General features: G+C 38.2%; 1 non-coding gene across 1 annotated transcript; it reads left to right on the top strand.

The window, feature by feature from the left end:
* Window positions 1–20,739: 20,739 nt before the first annotated feature.
* Window positions 20,740–20,847, top strand: LOC127742695 (small nucleolar RNA R71). Its single transcript, XR_008004056.1, has one exon. It is a non-coding gene; the product is annotated as a small nucleolar RNA R71 (small nucleolar RNA).
* Window positions 20,848–22,364: the final 1,517 nt, after the last annotated feature.

The following is a 22,364-nucleotide window of genomic DNA, read 5'->3' as shown; positions in this document are numbered from 1 at the left end:
GTTCTTCTATTCAATTCAGCTTATTCTTGTTCTAAGATATCACTTGTTCCTCAACTTGATGAATGTGATGATGCATGACACTCATCACCGTTCTCACCTATGAACGTGTGCCTAACAACCACCTCCGTTCTACCTTAGATTGAGTGTATATCTCTTGGATCCCTTAATCGGAATCTTCATGGTATAAGCTAGAATTTATGGCGGCATTCAAGAGAATCCGGAAGGTCTAAATCTTGTCTGTGGTATTCTGAGTAGGATTCAAGGATTGAATGACTGTGACGAGATTTAAACTCCTGAAGGCTGGGCGTTAGTGACAGACGCAAAAGAATCACTGGATTCTATTCCAACCTGATTGAGAACCGACAGATGATTAGCCGTGCTGTGACAGAGCGCGTTGAACATTTTCACTGAGAGGACGGGACTGTAGCCATTGACAACAGTGATGCCCAATATACAGCTTGCCATGGAAAGGAGTAAGAAGGATCGGATGAAGACAGTAGGAAAGCAGAGAGACGAAAGGGACAAAGCATCTCCATACGCTTATCTGAAATTCTTACCAATGAATTACATAAGTATCTCTATATTTATTTTATGCTTTATTCATAAATCATCTATAACCATTTAAATCTGCCTGACTGAGATTTACAAGATGACCATAGCTTGCTTCATACCAACAATCTCTGTGGGATCGACCCTTACTCGCGTAAGGTTTATTACTTGGACGACCGAGTGCACTTGCTGGTTAGTTGTGCGAAGTTGTGATAAAGAGTTGAGATTGCAATTGAGCATACCATGTTGATGGCGCCATTGATGATCACAATTTCGTGCACCAATAAAGCATAGAAAAACATGACATGGTGACATGTCATCACCTAACCCTTGTCAAATTACTGAATTTGTGAACCCTAAGTAATCCTAATGTTGTTCTATGAGATTTAGATTGAATTGTGTACTTGGAAACAATTTGGTGATATTGGAGGCAAATTGGCAAAGTTGGGAGCTTTAGCGTGAACTTTGGGGCTATGGATATTTGTTAACGGTGGACACTTGAGGTGTTTCGGGATTAACGGAAAATCGTCCAAGGTATAGTTTCGGTTTCTCATAACTGAAATATAATGTGCCGTGAAAATTTAGGCTAGAAGACATAGGATAGGATGGAATGTATGACTATGTTAATGCTTAGTAGAATTAATAAAAAATGTTTCATTGGGATGAGAATGGATTGGTGGTTGATTCTTGTGGTTAATGATTGATGAGATGATAATTTGAATAAATAATGATGATATTTTATAAGTGAGTATGAGATTGAACACTTCAGCAAACATTTACATTTACACTTAATTGAACACTTTAGCAAGACAAATAGGAATCTTCAAGTTAAAACATAGCAAAAGGATTAAGTGTCAATACAACCTGTTGGGACTGTCTCTCAGCTTTTTCTTCTATCATCATTATTTCTCTTTGTTGTACTTCCTTTGGATAATGTTGCAGACTCCCTCTGTAGGTTGAATGTTTTCCTGCATCATCCTTAGAAGTTGTTTGTTTCTCAAGCCCTTAGGCAAATGGTTAGCATGCAGGAATTGTTTGTGGGCCTTTGAACTTTAGTTGGTGTGTGAACACCAAACTTAGTCCCTTCCCAATGTTTTTTTATGCAACAAGTCAACTATTTGTATGAACCCTTGTGCCTTTGCTGAAAGTCACAAAACTAAAAACTAGAAAACAGGTTAAGTAGTTTCTTTGATTGCTTGGAGCTAGCAACTATTTATGCAGAAGGTAAAAATGTGTTTTCACATGAGATTTTTGGTAGAACACCAAACTTAGCATCCTTCATTCTCCCTTAAATTATTTTTGGTGTGCAACACCAAACTTAGCTCCTTCCAATACAGATAAAGCCACTCAACCTTTTTATTGAAATAGTTAGGAAAAGAAAACTACTTCTGGTTGGGTTGTCTCCCAACAAGTCACTAGCTTGACATTCCTCATTCTTGCTTAACTTAATTTTTGAACCTCCTTCTCTTTGTTCCAAGGGCCTCCCAAATAATGCTTTGATCTGTGGCCATTTGCTGTGATTGTGTCCTTTGTAGCCTCATCCAGAAGTTCAAGGCTTCCATAAGGGAGAACCTTTGTGATCAAATAGGGGCTTGCCTGAGAAAATCTTGAGCTTGGAATTATATAGGAGTACTTGCTGTCCTAGTTTGAACTCTCTTTTCAGAATCTTCTTGTCATGCCACTTTTTAGCTCTCTCCTTGTATATCTTTGCGTTCTCATAAGCTTCCAGTCTGAATTCATCTAGCTCATTGAGTTGCAACAACCTTTTTTCTCCTGCTGCTTGAGGATCAAAATTCAGGAGCTTAGTGGCCCAGTAAGCTTTGTGTTCTAGCTCCACAGGAAGGTGGCATGATTTTCCATAGATTAGCTAAAATGGGGATCTTCCTATAGGAGTTTTGAACGTTGTTCTATATGCCCAGAGAGCATCTTCTAATTTCCTGGTTCTCTTCCTCTAATTCCTCTCCACCAATAATTCCCTTTCCTCTGGCTTCTCTTCTTATTCTTCGAAGAGTTCTCTCATCAATGTCACTAGAGGTAGAGACCTCTCTCCTTGCTTCTGTCATACAACCAAAACAATAAGAAACACACAAAGCACTCTGTAGCTTGAGTGCAATGAGAGTTAGTAGAGACAAAGTCTCAAATAGTTAGTGTGATAATCAAAACTAAATAAAAATAAAGAAAAAGTGCTTAATCTAGACTACCACCTTACTTAATCATTGTCAATTTAGATCAAGCCCCGGCAACGGCGCCAAAAACTTGATGGGGGAAAAGCGATTCCACACAAACTCACTGGCAAGTGTACCGGGTCGCATCAAGTAGTAATTACTCATATGAGTGAGATCGATCCCACAAGGATTGATGGATTGAGAAATTTTAGTTAGGTGATGAATTTAGTTAAGTAAATAGTTAGTGATTTGAGTAAAACTTGAATAACAGAAGCTAAATTGCATGAAAATAAAAGGGAGAGGGGAAATTGGCAGAAAAGTAAAGTACAGAAGAGTAAATTGCATGAAACTTAAAGTGCAAGTAATGTAAATAACTGAAACTTAGATTGCAAGAAATGTAAATGGCTGAAGCTTAAAGTGCAAGAAATCTAAATTACTGAATCTAAATTGCTGAAGAATGTAAATTGTTTGAATAGTAAAGGGATTTGGGTGCTGGGATTTAAAAATTAACAAGAAAACGCAAAGTGTAATCAATCAGAGAAGTAGATGATGAAATGAGTTGCAGACAATCTAAACAGAAATGGAAAATTGCTTGAAGAAACAAAACAAAAAGAAAACTTAGCTTAATTATGAAATCTAAAGAGAAATTGAAGATCGAAGAAGAGCAATGAGATTAGAAAATAAATCTAGATCTCAATCTCTCCCTTGATCAAACAGAAAAGAAAATTCAGAAGAAATGTAAATGAAACATCAAATGAAACTCAGGACCAATTCCTTAATTCTCAGAATCATGCAGAAGAAGAACAAAGATGAATTTCAGATCAAGAATTGAAACAAAATTTCTTCAATCTCAATCCAAAATTCAAAACAGAAGATGGCAGTTGTAGATGCAAGAACAAACAGAAAAAAAACTCAAATCCAATCTCAATTCCCAAATCCCCCAAATGAAAATTGCTAAAAGTCATTTACAAATTGAATTAACTCCTATTTATACACTTTCTATTTTTGGTTTTCAGAACTTCGAGTGGGCCTTTTTGATTTGTGAAGAAATGGGTCCGGTTGGCCTTGGTTCAATTGAGTTGGAGACATGGGTCAGCTCCCAGGGGAGTGCTCTGCTCATTAAGTGAGTGCTATGCTCACTTCCCCTTGGCCAAGCATGCCCTTTTTTAGTGTAGCGCTCACTAAGTGAGCATTGTGCTCAATATTTGAGCGCTACATCCTTGTGTTGATTGTGTTCCCAGCTTCAAACCTTGGTGAGCCCACTTTTTCCATGCTCCGCTTCTTTTTCTCTCTTGGAAAGAGCACGAAAATGCTCACTTCAAGTGAGCATAATGCTCACTTCTTTGAGTGCTATTAGAGTGCTCCTTGCTTCCCTCACTTGATGCGCGATAATTCTCACTTCAAGTGAGCGTAGTGCTCACTTCTTTGAGCGCTATCCTTGGTGCCTTGTCTTGTTGAGTGCTACGCTGCCTTCCTTAATTGATGGCCACGAAAATGCTGACTAGAGTGAGCATAGTGCTCACTAAGTGAGCGCCAGCCTTGGATGCCTTGCTTCCAAGCTTAAGAGTGCCACGCTTTATTTTCATGGGCCACGATTTCTAAGGCGTGGCCTAATGTTCAAAGCGTGCTCAAACTTCAAAAGGGTGCCAAAAATTCCTTTTTCGACCATTTCTTCACCTACAAGCAACCAAACAACTAATCAAAGCTCCACCAAAATCACTAGATCTTTGCATCATTTATAAAATCAATTAATTCTAGCATAAAACCTATGATTTTGTGCAAAATACATGATGTTTGATTGATTTAACATAATCATGAAAATCTACTAAAAATCACTTACTTATTGTGCAAGAAAGTGCATAAAACCTAATGAAACAAGTGAAAAATGCTTGAAAAGCTAGCATAAGATGACTTGTCATCAAATACAAGCTTGGGTGGGATTTCAAGGAGATTTGATGAGAGCTCTCCATAAGTCCAACTTGAGGACATTAAACCAAAGTGCTAGGTGGGAGACACCACACCATGGTAACATTGTTTCAATCCTTCTCTTGTTTTTTTTTTATTTAGCTTAATTGCATATTTGTTTGTATTAGTTAGTTTAGGATTAGTTTAACTTTGAGTTTAGTAGTTAAATTTGCAGGTGGGTCATGAAATTTTGGATGTTTGAACGTTTTTGGGGTTGAGCTTTCATTGAACTAAGGCTTGGTACCTTACAATTTTGAAGAAAATTTTTTGTGAAACAGGGCATCTGTGCGTGCGCACCACGCTATGCATACGCACAAAACTACATTTTTTGCCACCTGTACAGCCGCACAAGCTTGTGCATCCGCACACTCCTTGACATGCCCTCTGGTCGTAGCGCCAGCACAGCCCGTGCGTGCACGCTGCCCTGTTTTTCTTGACCTGTGCATGCGCACTGAGCTGTGTGTCTGCACGCGTCTTCCTTCTTTTGTTATCTATGCGGGCGCACAGACGTGTGCGTCCGCACACAAATTGATAGCCCCTCTGGTGGGAGCGTTGGCACAGCCTATGCACGTGAACCCCTCCCCTCTTTTCTTTTGTGCATGCGCACAGGGTGTGTGCGCACGCAGACATGACCTTTCCCAAAAAAAATTCTTATGTGCGTGTGATGAGCGGATAATTTATACGCTTTTTGGCATTGTTTTAAAATAGTTTTTAGTATGTTTTAGTTATTTTTTATTATATTTTTATTAGTTTTCATGCAAAAATCACATTTCTGGACTTTACTTTGAGTTTGTGTGTTTTTCTGTAATTTCAGGTATTTTCTGGCTGAAATTGAGGGACCTGAGCAAAAGTCTGATTCAGAGACTGAGAAAGGACTGCAGATGCTGTTGGATTCTAACCCTCTTGAACTCGAAGTGAATTTTCTGGAGCTACAGAATCTCAATTGGCGGGCTCTCAATTGCGTTGGAAGGTAGACATCTTGGGTTTTCCATCAATGTTTAATAGTTTATACTTTGCCCGAGATTTGATGGTCCAAACTGGCGTTAAACGCCAGCCAAAGACCCTTTTCTGGCGTAAAATGCCAGAACTGGCACACTTCATGGCGTTAAACGCCCATTTTGGCACCCAGGGTGGCGTTTAACTCCAATTTGAGGCACATTCACGTGAAATCTTAGAAGCTCAGCCCAAACACTCACCAAATGGGTCCTGGAAGTGGATTTCTGCACTATCTGCACTTAGTTACTCATTTTCTATAAACCTAAGTTACTAGTTTAGTATAAAAACTATTAGAGATTCATTTTGGAACTTGTGACATTTTACATCTCATAGTGTAAATAGCTTATATGTTGCTTGCTTGTTGTTGGTCGATTGTAAATATGTTAATGTATGAATATGTCAATAGTTGGTTTTTGATTAATTACTTGTTTTGCTAGTTTTAGGAGTTCATTTTATTTGTTCTTTTTACCTTTGGTTTTTATTTAAATTTTATCCTATGAATTTTCACCCCTTGCATTGTGAGTTTTGTGCTATTGTGCTATAGGAATTGGGAATTTCAAATGCTTGTTACCTAGATGGAATGAAGGGAATTCACAATAAGATCTTGGTGCACAAGCTTTGGAGCCTCAAAAGCCTTGGAGAATACAAGCTTGGGTGGGATTTAAGGAGATTTGATGAGAGCTCTCCATAAGTCCAACTTAAGGACATTAAACCAAAGTGATAGGTGGGAGACACCCCACCATGGTAACATTGTTTCAATCCTTCTCTTTGTTTTTTTTTATTTAGCTTAATTGCATATTTGTTTGTATTAGTTAGTTTAGGATTAGTATAACTTTGAGTTTAGTAGTTGAATTTGCAGGTGGGTCATGAAATTTTGGATGTTTGAACGTTTTTGGGGTTGAGCTTTCATTGAACTAAGGCTTGGTACCTTAGAATTTTGAAGAAAAATTTTTGTGAAACAAGGCATCTGTGCGTGCGCACCACACTGTGCATATGCACAGAACTGCATTTTTTGCCACCTGTACGGCTGCACAAGCTTGTGCGTCCACACACTCCTTGAGATGCCCTCTGGTCGCGGTGCCAGCACAGCCCGTGCGTGCGTGCTGCCCTATTTTTCTTGACCTGTGCGTGCACACTGAGCTGTGCGTCCGCACGCGTCTCCCTTCTTGTGTTATCTATGCGGGCGCACAAACGTGTGCGTCCGCACACAAATTGATAGCCCCTCTGGTGGGAGCGTTAGCACAGCCTGTGCACGTGAACCTGTCCCCTCTTCTCTTTTGTGCATGTGCACAAACCTGTGTGCGCACACACACATGACCTTACCAAAAAAAGTCTTCTGTGCGTGCGCACACAGTTGTGCGCACGCACACTTCTTAATCCCTCTTCTGCCAGGAGCACTCACATAGAGTGTGTGAGCGCACACCTTTCTTTTTCCTCATAGTGTGCGTGTACGCACGGCTCTGTTTTCTCACTATTATACTTCTTTTCTCTTCTTCTCTTCTTTTCTTTTCCTCTCTTTTCTTCCTCTTCCACCCTATTTTCTGCTTATTCTTGTTAAGTTTTGTTCATATTTCATTTTTTATTCTAGTAATTTTAATAGTTTTGGGTTATTTGCTTGTTAAGTCTATAAATTGCAAGTGTTGTTCAATGCTTAATTGGATTGCTTGTTGCTTGAAGTTTCCACCAATGCACTTATACTTTGGCTTAATTTACTAGTACCTAGTGGGTTTGGATACTCATGTTTTGATTGTACCACTAGGATAAATTATATAAGTGCATTGAATTAAGTGATTTGAGTTGAAATTACTTGTTCCTCATGATTTGCATATCAAATTCATCACATGTCCTGTACTTGTTTATTGTTAATACTTTGCATTTGTTTGAGTGACTTAACTTGATTTTTATCAAGCTCGTCACTTTTTGTAACAAGTACCTTCCCATGTGGCTTTTTTTCATTATGTTCCATGATGAATAAGGAGTTTACGTTCATTATGGGATTGGTTGTTGTTTATTGTGCTATTTTATATCAATCTTGCGCTTTCACTTGCATAATTTCAATATCCAATATCAAATACTCAATTCACTTTTGTGGGTACCTAGGGTTGCTTGTGCCTTAAGTTTTGCTTGTTCTTTACTTGCAACCTAGGCTATTTAATTGAGGACCATATCATTTCTTTTGATTATGTGGTTTACGTTTCACTTAGCCAATGTGTTGTGTTCTAAATTGTGCGCACATTTAGAATATACACATTGCTTTTTATCATACCACACACATCTTACTTTTCCTCAATTGTTGTTTATTTGATTACAAAGCAACCGGAACCCCCGGAGCCCACCAGCTGAAGGTGGAGCCTCATAGTCCTTCACCCATGGATCATGTGCATGCACGGAGGACCGTGTATTATTTAAGTGTGGGAGAGGATCGGCATCTTCAAGGGGGGTAAAATTTCTCTTCTTAGACACTTTGCAATATTCTTTTTATTTTTTTCTTCAATTTTTGCAATTTTCGTTCTTATTTGCACTTTGCTTGGTTTATTTGTATATATTTCTTTAATGCTCATAGTATTATGATAGTAAATACTTGCATGTGCATGTTAGATTGAATAAGTTTGGTAAAAATAACAAGAAATTTTTATGAAATCCCTTTTAGGGCATGCCATTGATTGAATTGAAATGGTTTTCTTTCAACTTGCTTGAAGTATCCTTTTTCATAGAACAAAGAAAAAGAGCTAAAACAACATACCTTGTGAGATTTGAGCCTTAATTGTATGGTTGCGCATCTTCAACCATGAAGTTTGTTCTTGTGTGTTATAAACTCTTTCTATGATTGTGATCTTTGATTTGCATGATTCTATATGTCCATTATTTTGTGTATGAATACATGTACATGATTGAGGCCATTGTTTCAAATAGCTCACTTACCCAAATAGCTTACCCTTTATCCTCCATTGTTAGCCAACTTTTAGCCTATGCTAAACCCATTTGTTCTCAATTTTAACACATCATGAACCTTAAGCAAAAAAATAATAAATGTCCCTTGTTTAGATCTTTGATTAGCTTAGGCTAGTGGGTGTGTTTATCGTTCAAGTTTGGGAAGTTTGGGAACATTGGTTGGGATAAAAGGGCATTTTTATATTTTTGTCAAAATATTGGAAATTGGGTACATACTCATGTATGAATTATGTTAAACCATATGCATTGATCTTCTTGTATATATTTTAGTTTGAAAAAGAAAAAAAATGAGAAAGATAAATAAAAAAATACATAGAAAAAGAAAAGAAAAAAAAGAAAAGTAATAAAAAGGGGACAAAATACCCCAAAGTGAAGTCAATAAGAATCGATGTATGTGTGCAATGATCAAAAAGAGAATACATGAGCGTGTGAAAAAAAGTAGAGAATGGGTAGTTAGGTTTGCTTTGAATTGTATAGGTTGTCATAGGTTAGGTGGGAAGCTTAGGTTGATCAAAGATTCAAATTCTAGCCCACTTGACCATATGCATCCTACCTTGACCCTAGCCCCATTACAACCTTGAAAAGTCCTCTTGATATTTGTATGCATGCACTAAATAATTGTTGATTGTTAGATGAAAGGCAAATCCTTGAAAACATGATTAAAGGAGAATTGACTGATTAAGTCCTAAACACTGAGCGAATTGAGTGAATACACATCTAGTTAGGGGTTCGATCGCTCAATTCTATGATCTAGTGCCCTATATTGTATCTTCCTACAAGTTGTTTGTTGGTTAGTTTTGAAAATCTCAATTCAATTCTTTGGGCATTGATCATAGTGCATTAATTCTTTGCCTTGGACCTAAGGCTTGTTTTGGATAAATTGGAATCTCTTGTTTGTTTTGTGCCAAACTAAATAGGAACCATAGTGTACATATATAAAGATAGCATTTAGCGTGGTTAAATGCATGTAGTTAGATGTATTGAATAAATTGCTTTCCCCCTTTATCCCTCTCATTTGATTGTGATTAGCATGAGGACATGCTATTGTTTAAGTGTGGCGGAATTGATGAATCCATATTTGACGATATATTTTGGTTTGATTTGAAAGGATTTCATCACATAAACCCACATTTATTCATGTAAATAGCATGCTTTTGTGTTTTCTCTTTAAATTATGCCTAATTGTGAAGACATGCTATTTTGAGCTTAGATTAGTGATTTTAATCCCACTTTTATGCCATTCGATGCCATGACGTGTTTGATGAGTGATTTTAGGTTCTAGAGGCAAGTTTGGCAAGGCAAACGTGGAAGGAAGCATGCACAAAGGGAGAAAACATGAAGAAAACAAAGAATAAGCACACATTGGAGTGTGTGTGCACACAACCTACTGTGGGTATGCACAAGAACCACAAAGTCATGTGTGTGTACGCATGACCTCCTATGCGTACGCACAAGAAGAAAATCAGCAAGCGTGCGTACGCATAGGTCCCAGCGCGTGACTGATTAAATGGAAATCGCTGGGGGCGATTTTTGGGCCTCCAAAGCCCAATTTTTGGATCTTCTGAAGCTGATTCTTCCTATATTAGACAAGGCCTCACTCCATGTGAAAATGGGGAGAAATTAAGGTTAGTTTAGCATTATGTAGGTTGTTTTCTAGAGAGAGAAGCTCCCCCTTCTCTGTAGAAATTAGGGTTCTTAGTTTAATTTCCTTGTAATTTCTCTTTTTAATTCTTGTTTTAATCTAGTTTCTTCTACCTTTCCTTGTTCTATTGTCTTAATTTTATTACTTTATCTTGTCACTTTCTCTATTTTTGCCACTTTTATGTATTTGTACTCTTGTTACTTTCATTTACATTTAATGCAATTTCATGTTTCATGCCTCTTTTATTGCTTTATTGAGTTGATATCTTTATTTTCCTTGCTAGGTAGTTGTAGCATTTATTATTTCTTGTCATTTTATCATGCTTTCTTTCTATGCCTACCAAGTGTTTGATAAAATGCTTGGTAGGATTTTAGCCTAGTTTTCTACACTCTTGGTTGGAAAATTGTGTGGTTTGGGGTGAAATTGAGTTATGGATGTCCATTCCACATTGTGTGAGGATTGTTAATTAATTTGGTTTCCCTTGACTCTATGTGACCCCTTAGTGTTGACCTAGGACTTAGGGATTGTGATTAATTATTCCTAGTTGACTTATCCTCAATGTAGGGTTGACTAATTAGGATTAATCCACACACAGTTACCATGTTTGTGGTCCACAACTAGGATAGGAACCCCTCATTACCCAATTCTCACCAAGAGTCTTTTTTGGTATTTAATTTACATTTACATTGCTTTACTTGCTTTGACTTTTAATTTCTTGCATGTCAAGTTACCTTCTTGCTTATTTGCATTCCTTGTACTTCACATTTCTTGCAATCTTTCCATCAATCCCCCTTGTTCCCTCATACCCAATAATGACACTTAATTGCAACTCCTAGGGAGAACGACCCGGGAGTTTAATACTCTCGGTTATTTTTGTATCGATTATGACATCCTTTGATTTTAATTTGATTGATGATCAATTGTAGGGTTTGAACTATACTTGCAACATCAAATACTATTTTTAGTGTGAAAATCCAAACCCGTGCAATTGGGCATTGTCAAATTTGGCGCCGTTGCCGGGAAGTTGCAATGGTGTTGTTTTTGGCTATTGTATATATGTGGATAGTGTAAATAACTTATATGTTGCTTGCTTGTTGTTGGTCGATTGTAAATATGTTAATATGTGAATATGTCAATAGTTGGTTTTTGATTAATTGCTTGTTTTGCTAGTTTTACGAGTTCATTTTATTTGTTCTTTTTACCTTTGGTTTTTATTTACTTTTTATCCTATGAATTCTCACCCCTTGCATTGTGAGTTTTGTGCTATTGTGCTATAGGAATTGGGAATTTTAAATGCTTGTTACCTAGATGGAATGAAGGGAATTCACAATAAGATCTTGGTGCACAAGCTTTGGAGCCTCAAAAGCCTTGGAGAATACAAGCTTGGGTAGGATTTCAAGGAGATTTGATGAGAGCTCTCCATAAGTCCAACTTAAGGACATTAAACCAAAGTGATCGGTGGGAGACACCCCACCATGGTAACATTGTTTCAATCCTTCTCTTTGTTTTTTTTTTATATTTAGCTTAATTGCATATTTGTTTGTATTAGTTAGTTTAGGATTAGTTTAACTTTGTGTTTAGTAGTTAAATTTGTAGCTGGGTCATGAAATTTTGGATGTTTGAACATTTTTGGGGTTGAGCTTTCATTAAACTAAGGCTTGGTACCTTAGAATTTTGAAGAAAAATTTTTGTGAAACAGGGCATCTGTGCGTGCGCACCACGCTATGCATACGCACAAAACTGCATTTTTTGCCACCTGTACGGCCGCACAAGCTTGTGCATCCGCACACTCCTTGACATGCCCTGTGGTCGCAGCGCCAGCACAACCCGTGCGTGCACGCTGCCCTGTTTTTCTTGACCTGTGCATGCGCACTGAGCTGTGTGTCCGCACGCGTCTCCCTTCTTTTGTTATCTATGCGGGCGCACAGACGTGTGCGTCCGCACACAAATTGATAGCCCCTCTGGTGGGAGCGTTGCACAGCCTGTGCACGTGAACCCCTCCCCTCTTCTCTTTTGTGCATGCGCACAGACCTGTGTGCACACGCACACATGACCTTACCCAAAAAAAAGTCTTATGTGCGTGTGATGAGCGGATAATTTATACACTTTTTGACATTGTTTTTACATAGTTTTTAGTATGTTTTAGATTTTTTATTATATTTTTATTAGTTTTCATGAAAAAATCACATTTCTGGACTTTACTATGAGTTTGTGTGTTTTTCTATAATTTCAGGTATTTTCTGGCTGAAATTGAGGGACCTGAGCAAAAGTCTGATTCAGAGGCTGAGAAAGGACTGCAGATGCTGTTGGATTCTAACCCTCCTGCACTCGAAGTGAATTTTCTAGAGCTGCAGAATCTCAATTGGCGCACTCTCAATTGCGTTGGAAAGTAGACATCTTGGGATTTCCATCAATGTATAATAGTTTATACTTTGCCTGAGATTTGATGGCCCAAACTGGTGTTAAACGCCAGCCAGAGACCCTTTTCTGGCGTAAAACGCCAGAACTGGCACACTTCTTGGCGTTAAACGCCCATTTTGGCACCCAGGGTGGAGTTTAACTTCAATTTGAGGAACATTCATGTGAAATCTTGGAAGCTCAACCCAAACACTCACCAAATAGGTCTTGGAAGTGGATTTCTGCACTATCTGCACTTAGTTACTCATTTTCTGTAAACCTAAGTTACTAGTTTAGTATAAAAACTACTTTTAGAGATTCATTTTGGAACTTATGACATTTTACATCTCATATTGTATCTTCTACAGAATGAGTCTCTAAACCCCATAGGTAGGGGTGAGGAGCTCTGCTGTGTTTCAATGAATCAATGCAATTACTATTGTTTTCTATTCAATCACGCTTGCTTCTGTTCTAAGATACTCACTCATACTTCAATATGAAGAATGTGATGATCCGTGACACTCATCATCATTCTCAAATTTATGAACTCATGCTTGACAACCACCTCCATTCTAACTGAGCTCAACATAGTCATTTGGCAACAGCTTGAGTGCGTATCTCTTGGGTTTCTAATCCTCGAGTTTGACTTGCATCTCCTAACAACAGAGCATTCAAACTCATGAGATCAGAAGCTTCGTGGTAGAGGCTAGAATCAATTGGCAGCATTCTTGAGATCCAAAAAGTCTAAACCTTGTCTGTGGTATTCCAAGTAGGATCTGGGACGGGATAACTGTGAAGAGCTTCAAACTCACGAATGTTGTGCGCAATGACAGTTTGCAAAAGGATAGAGAGATCCTATTTCAACACAAGTGAGAACCAACAGATGATTAGCTGTGCGGTAGCTGTGCTTGGTATTTTTCATCTGGGACAAGAGATATGACAGTTGATTAGCCATACAGAAACCATACCTGGACTATTTTCACTGAGAGGACGGATGGTAGCCAATGACAATGGTAATCCACCATCATACAGCTTGCCATGGAAAGAAGCCATGCGTGTTTAGAGAAGAAGACAATAGGAAAGCAGAGATTTAGATGACAGAGCATCTCCGAAACCTCAACCTGTTCCTCATTACTAAATCACAAGTATCATTCATTTCATGCTCTTTTACTTTTTACAAACGAATTCATTTTTATCACTAATCTCCTGACTAAGAGTTGCAGGATAACCATAGCCTACTTCAAGCCGGCAATCTCTGTGGGATTGACCCTTACTCACGTAAGGTATTACTTGGACGACCCAGTGCACTTGCTGGTTAGTTGTGCGGAGTTGTGAAAAGTGTGATCACAATTTCGTGCACCAAGTTTTTGGCACCGTTGCCGGGGATTGTTCGAGTTTCAACAACTGACGGTTCATCTTGTTACTTAGGTTAGGAAAAATTTATCTTTTTGGTTTAGAGTCACTAAATTTGAGTCTTTTATTTTCTTTCCAAAAATCTTTCAAAAATCTTATTTTTCTTTATTAATTTTTAATTTTTCTTTGAGTTTTTTTTTTATTTTTGTGTCCTTATTTCCTTAAAAATTTTCAAAATTTGTTCTTGGTGTTCATCTTGATCTTCAAAGTGTTCTTGGTGTTCATCTTGACAATCAAAGTTTTCTTGTTAGTTTTCATTGTTTTGATCTAAAAATTTTAAGTTTGGTATCATTTTATTGTTTTTCTCTTTCCTCATTAAATTAAAAAAATATCTTTTCCTTTATTTACTCTACATTTTTGAATTCCTTAGGTTGACCTAGTCAAAATTTTTAAAATTTGGTAGTGGTACATGAAATCGTAAGTTTACACTTTTGTCACAACTCCGTGCGGCTGACCAGCAAGTGCACTGGGTCATCCAAGTAATACCTTACGTGAGTAAGGGTCGATCCCACGGAGATTGTCGGCTTGAAGCAAGCTATGGTCATCTTGTAAATCTCAGTCAGGCAGATTCAATTGGTTATGGGGTTTTAATAATTAAAAGATGAATAAGAATTAAAATAAGAAAGAAATACTTATGTAATTCACTGGTGGGAATTTCAGATAAGCATATGGAGATGCTTTGTTCCTTCTGAATCCCTGCTTTTCTACTACTTTCATCCAGTCATGCGTACTCCTTTCCATGGCAAGCTGTATGTTGGGGGATCACCGTTATCAATGGATACCGTCCGTCCTCTCAGTGAAAATGGTCCGGCTACGGGTTGCGTAGGGCTAATCATCTGTCAGTTCTCGATCGTGTTGGAATAAGATCCAATGATCCTTTTGCACACTATCACTGCGCCCAGCACTCACGAGTTTGATGTTCGTCACAGTCATCCCATCCCATATCCTACTCGGAATACCACAGGCAAGGTTTAGACTTTCTGGATCTCAAGAATGCTACTAATTGATTCTAGCTTATACCACGAAGACTCTGATCTCACGGAATGGAAGGCTCTATTGTCAGGAGAGGCAACCATGCATCGTGGACCAAGAGGCCAAGAGATATGCATTCAAGCTTGTTTTCAGGTAGAACGGAAGTGGTTGTCAGGCACGCATTCATAAGTGAGAATGGTGATCAGTGTCACTTGATCATCACATTCATCATGTTGAAGTGCGAATGGATATCTTAGAATAAGAATAAGCTTGAATTGAATAGAAAACAGTATTAATTGCATTAATTCATGAGGAACAGCAGAGCTCCACACCTTAATCTATGAGGTGTAGAAACTCCACCGTTGAAAATACATAAGAACAAGGTCCCAAATAACATGAAACAATAGAAAAAGGGTTCAAAGACTTTATTCCAAGATCAAAGATGATCAAAAGATGAAAATACAATAGTAAAAGGTCCTATTTATAGTGAACTAGTAACCTAAGGTTTACAGAAATAAGTAAATGATGCAGAAATCCACTTCTGGGGCCCACTTGGTGTGTGCCTAGGCTGAGAATTGAAGCTTTCACGTGCATAGGCTTCTCTTGGAGTTAAACGCCAGCTCTGGTGCCAGTTTGGGCGTTTAACTCCAGCTTTTATGCCAGTTCTGGCGTTTAACACCAGAAAAGGGTCTCTTACCGGTGTTTTAACGCCAATTTGGGCCATCAAATCTCGAACAATGTATGGACTATTATACATTGCTGGAAAGCCCAAGATGTCTACTTTCTAACTCAATTAAGAGCGCGCCAATTGGGCTTCTGTAGCTCCAGAAAATCTATTTCGAGTGCAGGGAGGTCAGGATCCAACAGCATCTGCAGATCTTTTTCAGCCTCTGGATCAAATTTTTGCTCAGGTTCCTCAATTTCAGCCAGAAAATAAATGAAATCACAGAAAAACACACAAACTCATAGTAAAGTCCAAAAATGTGATTTTTGCATAAAAACTAATAATTATATACTAAAAACTAACTAAATCATGCTAAAAACTACCTAAAAACATTGCCAAAAAGCATATAAATTATCCGCTCATCAAAACACCAAACTTAAATTGTTGCTTGTCCCCAAGCAACTGGAAACAAAATAGAATAAAAAGAAGAGAATATACAATGAATCTCACAATATCAATGAAACTTAATCCCAATTAGATGAGCGGGGCTAGTAGCTTTTTGCTTCTAAACAGTTTTGGCATCTCACTTTATCCTTTGAAATTCAGAATGATTGGCATCTATAGGAACTCAGAATTTAGATAGTGTTATTGATTCTCCTAGTTCAGTGTAACCATTCAGTCTCAAGCTTTTCACTTGGACCTTCATGACACAAGCACATGGTTAGGGACAGCTTGATTTAGCCGCTTAGGCAAGGATTTTATTCGTTTGGGCCCTCCTATCCATTAATGCTCAAAGCCTTGGATCCCTTTTTACCCTTGCCTTTTGGTTTAAAGGGCTATTGGCTTTTTCTGCTTGATTTTTCTTTTTCTTTCTTTTTCTTTTTCGCCATTTTTTTTGCAAGCTTTGTTATTCACTGCTTTTTCTTGCTTCAAGAATCAATTTCATGATTTTTCAGATTATCAACAACATTTCTCTTTGTTCATCATTCTTTCAAGAGCCAACAATTTTAACATTCATAAACTTCACTATAAAAAAAATATGCATTGTTCAAGCATTCATTCAGAAAACAAAAAGTATTGCCACCACATCAAAATAATTAAACTAATTTCAAGATAAAATTTGAAATTCAAGTACTTCTTGTTCTTTTGTAATTAGGCACATTTTTCATTTAAGAAAGGTGAAGGATTCATGAAATTATTCATAGCTTTAAGAATAGATACTAGACACTAATGATCATGTAATGAAGACACAAACATAGATAACACATAAAGTATAAAAATCAAAAAATAGAAAAATAAGAACAAGGAAATCAAAGAACAGGTCCACCTTAGTGATGGTGGCTAGTTCTTCCTCTTGAAGATCCAATGGAACACCTGAGCTCCTCTATGTCTCTTCTTTGCCTTTGTTGCTCTTCCCTCATGGCTATTTGATCCTCTCTAATTTCATGGAGAATAATGGAATGCTCTTGGTGCTCCATCCTTAGTTACTCCATGTTGGAACTCAAATCTCCCAAAGAGGTGTTGAGTTGCTCCCAATAGTTGTGTGGGGGAAAATGCATCCCTTGAGGCATCTCAGGGATTTCTTGATGAGGGACTTCCTCATGCTCTTGTTGAGGTCCAAGAGTGGGCTCTCTTGTTTGCTCCAACCTCTTTTTAGTGATGGGCTTGTCCTCTTCAACGAGGATGTCTTCCTCTATGACAGTTCCAGCTAAATTGCATAGGTGACAGATGAGATGAGGGAAGGCTAACCTTGCTAAAGTGGAGGTTTTGTCAGCTACTTTGTAGAGTTCTAGAGATATGACCTCATGAACTTCTACTTCCTCTCCAATCATGATAGCCCGATCTATAATCACTTCAGATCAGTTACTAGTAGGAATGATGGAGCGTTGGATGAATTCCAACCATCCCCTAGCCACGGGTTTAAGGTCATGCCTTCCCAATTGAACCGGCTTGCCTTTGGAGTCTCTTTTCCACTGAGCTCCTTCCGCACATATGTCCATGAGGACTTGGTCCAACCTTTGATCAAAGTTGACACTTCTAGTGTAGGGGCGTGCATCTCCTTGCATCATTGGCAAGTTGAATGCCAACTTTACATTTTCCGGACTGAAATCTAAGTTTTTTCCTCGAACCATGGTAAGCCAATTCTTTGGGTTTGGGTTCACGCTTTGATCATGGTTCTTAGTGATCCATGCATTAGCATAGAACTCTTGAACCATTAAGATTTTGACTTGTTGAATGGGGTTGGTGAGAACTTTCCAACCTCTTCTTTGAATCTCATGTCGGATATCCGGATACTCATTCTTCTTGAGCATGAAAGGGACCTCAGGGATCACCTTCTTCTTGGCAACAACTTCATAGAAGTAGTCTTGATGGACCTTTGAGATGAATCTCTCCATCTACCATGACTCGGAAGTGGAAGCTTTTGCCTTCTCTTTCCTCTTTCTCGAGGTTTTTCCGGCCTTAGGTGCCATAAATGGTTATGGAAACACAAAAATCAATGCTTTTTCCGCACCAAAATTAAAAGGTTTGCTCGTCCTCAAGCAAAGGAAGAAAGAAGGATGGAAAAGAAGAAGAAATAGAGGAGAAGGAGGGTGAAGAAAGGTTTGGCCAAGGGGGAGAAGAAGTGTTTGTGATGTGTGAATTTGAAGGATGGATGAGGGGTTAATATATGAGTGGAAAGAGAAGGTAGGGTTCGTGTATTAGGGGTTGGGTTTGGGAGGGATATTTTTTGAATTTTGAATGGTGGGGTAGGTGGGGTTTTTTGGTGAAGAGTGGGTGGATGTGAGTGGTAAAGAGTTGATGGGGAAGAGAGATAGAGGTGATTGGTGAAGGGATTTTGGGGAAGGGTGTTATTGGAATGTGTGAAGAAAAAAGAGAGTGAGTTGAGGTAGGTGGGGATCCTGTGGGGTCCACAGATCCTGAGGTGTTAAGGATTTCTCATCCCTGCACCATTCTAACATGTAAACACCCTCTGAATGCTAATCCTGGCGTTAAATGCCAGGTTGCTGCCCATTTCTGGCATTTAACGCCAGCTTTTCTTCCCTTTCTGACGTTGAATGCCAACTTGGTGCCTTTTTCTGGCCTTAAACGCCAGTCTGGTGCCTTTTTCTGGCGTTAAACGCCCAAAATGGTGCCAGACTGGGTGTTTAACGCCCATTCTGCTACCCTTACTGGCGTTTAAGTTCCTCCTCCAAGGTGTGCTATTTTTAATGCTGTTTTTGAGTTTGCTTTGATTTTTGCAATTGTTTTTGTGACTCCACATGATCATCAACCTAAAGAAAACATAAAATAACAATGGAAAATAAAAATTTAACATAGATAAATAAAGATTGGGTTGCCTCCCAATAAGCGCTTCTTTAATGTCAATAGCTTGACAATGAGCTCTCATGGAACTTTACAGATATTCAGAGCATGGTTGGGGCCTCCCAACACCAAACTTAGAGTTTGAATGTGGGGGCTTTGGTTGACTCTGTATTGAGAGAAACTTTTCATGCTTCTTTTTGATGTGTACAGAAGGAGATCCTTGAGCCTTAAACACACGGTAGTCCTCATTCACTTGAAGGACCAACTCTCCTCTATCAACATCAATCACAGCTTTTGCTGTGGCCAGGAAGGGTCTGCCAAGGATGATGGATTCATCCTCATCCTTCCCAGTGTCTAGGATTATAAAGTCAGCAAGGATGTAAAGGCCTTCAACCTTTACTAAGATATCCTCTACAAGTCTATAAGCTCGTTTCTTATTTTTCTGCCATCTCTAGGGAGATTCTTGTAGCTTGTACTTCAAAGATTCCCAGTTTCTCCATTACAGAGAGTGGCATGAGGTTTATGCCTGATCCCAGGTCAAACAGAGCCTTCTCAAAGGTCATGGTGCCAATGGTGCAAGGTTTTAAGAACCTTCCGGGATCCGGTTTCTTTTGAGGTATCTTCAGCTAAGCCAAGGTGTTTAGTTCATTTATGAGCAATGGGGGTTCATCCTCCCAAGTCTCATTAACAAATAATTTGGCATTCAGCTTCATAATTGCTCCAAGGTACTTAGCAACTTGCTCTTCAGTAATATCTTCATCCTCTTCAGAGGATGAATACTCATCAGAGCTCATGAATGGCAGAAGTAGGTTCAATGGAATCTCTATGGTCTCTGTATGAGTCTCAGATTCCCTTGGTTCCTCAAAGGGGAACTTCTTTTCGTCCAGATGACATCCCATGAGGTTTTTCTCACTGGGAATCACGTCCTCCTCACTCTCTCTAGGTTCGGCCATGTTGGTCATGGTTATGGCCCTGCACTCTCTCTTGGGATTTTCTTCTGTATTGCTTGGGAGAGTGCTAGGAGGAGTTTTAGTAACCTTTTTACTTAGCTGACACACTTGTGACTCCAAATTTCTAATGGATGATCTTGTTTCATTCATGAAACTTGGTATGGTCTTAGATAGATCAGAGACTATGGTTGCTAAGCCAGAACGATTCTGCTCAGAGTTATCTGTCTGTTGCTGAGAAGATGATGGGAAAGGTTTGCTATTGCCAAACTTATTTCTCCCACCATTATTGTTATTGAAGCCTTGTTGAGGCTTCTGTTGATCCTTCCATGAGAAATTTGGGTGATTCCTCCATGAAGAATTGTAGGTGTTTCCATAGGGTTCTCCCAGGTAATTCACCTCTTTTATTGCAGGATTCTCAGGGTCATAAGATTTTCCTTCAGAGGAGGCTTCTTTAGCACTGCTAGATACAGCTTGTAATCCAGTCAGATTCTGAGAAATCATATTGACTTGCTGAGTCAATAATTTGTTCTGAGCCAATATGGCATTCAGAGTATCAATCTCAATAACTCCTTTCTTCTGGGTTGTCCCATTGTTCACAGGATTTCTTTCAGAAGTGTACATGAACTGGTTATTTACAACCATTTCAATGAGTTCCTGGGCTTCTGCAGGCGTTTTCTTCAGATGAATAGATCTACCTGCAGAATGGTCCAATGACATCTTGGATAACTCAGACAGACCATCATAGAAGATACCTATGATGCTCCATTCTGAAAGCATGTCAGAAGGACACCTTTTGATCAATTGCTTGTATCTTTCCCAAACTTCATAGAGGGATTCACCTTCCTTCTGTTTGAAAGTTTGAACTTCCACTCTAAGCTTACTCATCTTTTGAGGTGGAAAGAATTTAGCTAAGAAGGCATTGACCAGCTTTTCCCAAGAGTTCAGGCTGTCTCTAGGTTGTGAGTTCAACCATATACTAGCTCTGTCTCTTACAGCTAAAGGGAAAAGCATAAGTTTGTAGACCTCGGGATCAACTCCATTGGTCTTAACAGTGTCACAGATTTGCAAAAATTCAGCCAGAACTGATGAGGATCTTTCAATGGAAGTCCATGAAACTTGCAATTTTGTTGCATCAGAGAAACTAACTGAGGCTTAAGCTCAAAGTTGTTTGCTCTAATGGCAGGAATAGAGATGCTCCTCCCATAGAAGTCGGGAGTTGGTACAGTGAAGTCACCAAGCACCTTCCTTGCATTGTTGGCATTGTTGTTATTCTCGGCTGCCATGTCTTCTTCTTTTTTGAAAATTTTTGTTAGGTCCTCTCCAGAGAGTTGTGGTTTAGCTTCTCTTAACTTCCTCTTCAGAGTCCTTTCAGGTTCAGGATGAGCTTCAACAAGAATGCCTTTATCTTTGTTCCTACTCATATGAAAGAGAAGAAAACAAAGAAAGTATGGAATCCTCTATGTCACAGTATAGAGATTCCTTGATGTGTCAGATAAAAAGAAGAATAGAAGGATGGGGTAGATAAAGAAGAATTTGAACTTATAGAAAGAGAGGGGAGAGAGAAGAAATTCGAATATTAAAATTAAAATAATTATTTAATTAAAAAGATTTTTGAAAAAGTGGTTAGTGATTTTCGAAAATTAGAGAGAGAAAGGTAGTTAGATGGTTTTGAAAAAGACAAGAAATAGTAATTAGTTGAAAAAGATTTGAAAATCAATTTTGAAAAGATAAGAAGTTAGAAAAAAAGTTTGAAATCAAATTAAAAGAGATATGATTGAAAAAGATTTGATTTTAAAAAGATATGATTGAAAAAGAATTTAAAAAAAAGGATTTGATTTTTAAAATTGATGACTTGACTAACAAGAAATAAAAAGATATGATTCTAAAATTCAAATATTGAACCTTTCTTAACAAGAAAGTAACAAACTTGAAAATTTTTTTGAATCACAACATTAATTGTTAGCAAGGATTTTTGAAAATATTAAAAGAAAAATGAAAAAGATTTGATTTTGAAAAAGATATGATTGATAAGAGATGGTATGAAAAAGATAGGATTTTGAAAAATTAGTTTTAAAACTTGAAAAATTGAAAAGGATTTGATTTGAAAACAAAATTACCTCCCTGGTATTATCCTAACGTTAAATGCCCAGAATGGTATCCATTATGGCGTTTAATGCCCACTTGGCTACCTCCTTGGGCGTTAAACGCCCAGCCAAGTACCCTGGCTGGCATTTAAATGCCAGAAATCGTTCCTTACAGGGCATTTTAAATGCCCAGCTTTTTCTTTGTGATTCCTCTACTGTATGTTCTGAATCTTTAATTCTCTGTATTATTGACTTGAAAAGACATAATTTTAAAAATTTTTTTTGAATTTTTAATGATGAGAGAGAAAAACA

The sequence above is a fragment of the Arachis duranensis genome, chromosome 1 (genome assembly GCF_000817695.3).
Source record: "Arachis duranensis cultivar V14167 chromosome 1, aradu.V14167.gnm2.J7QH, whole genome shotgun sequence".
Lineage (NCBI taxonomy): Eukaryota > Viridiplantae > Streptophyta > Magnoliopsida > Fabales > Fabaceae > Arachis > Arachis duranensis.
This window is presented reverse-complemented; position numbering and strand designations above follow the sequence as displayed.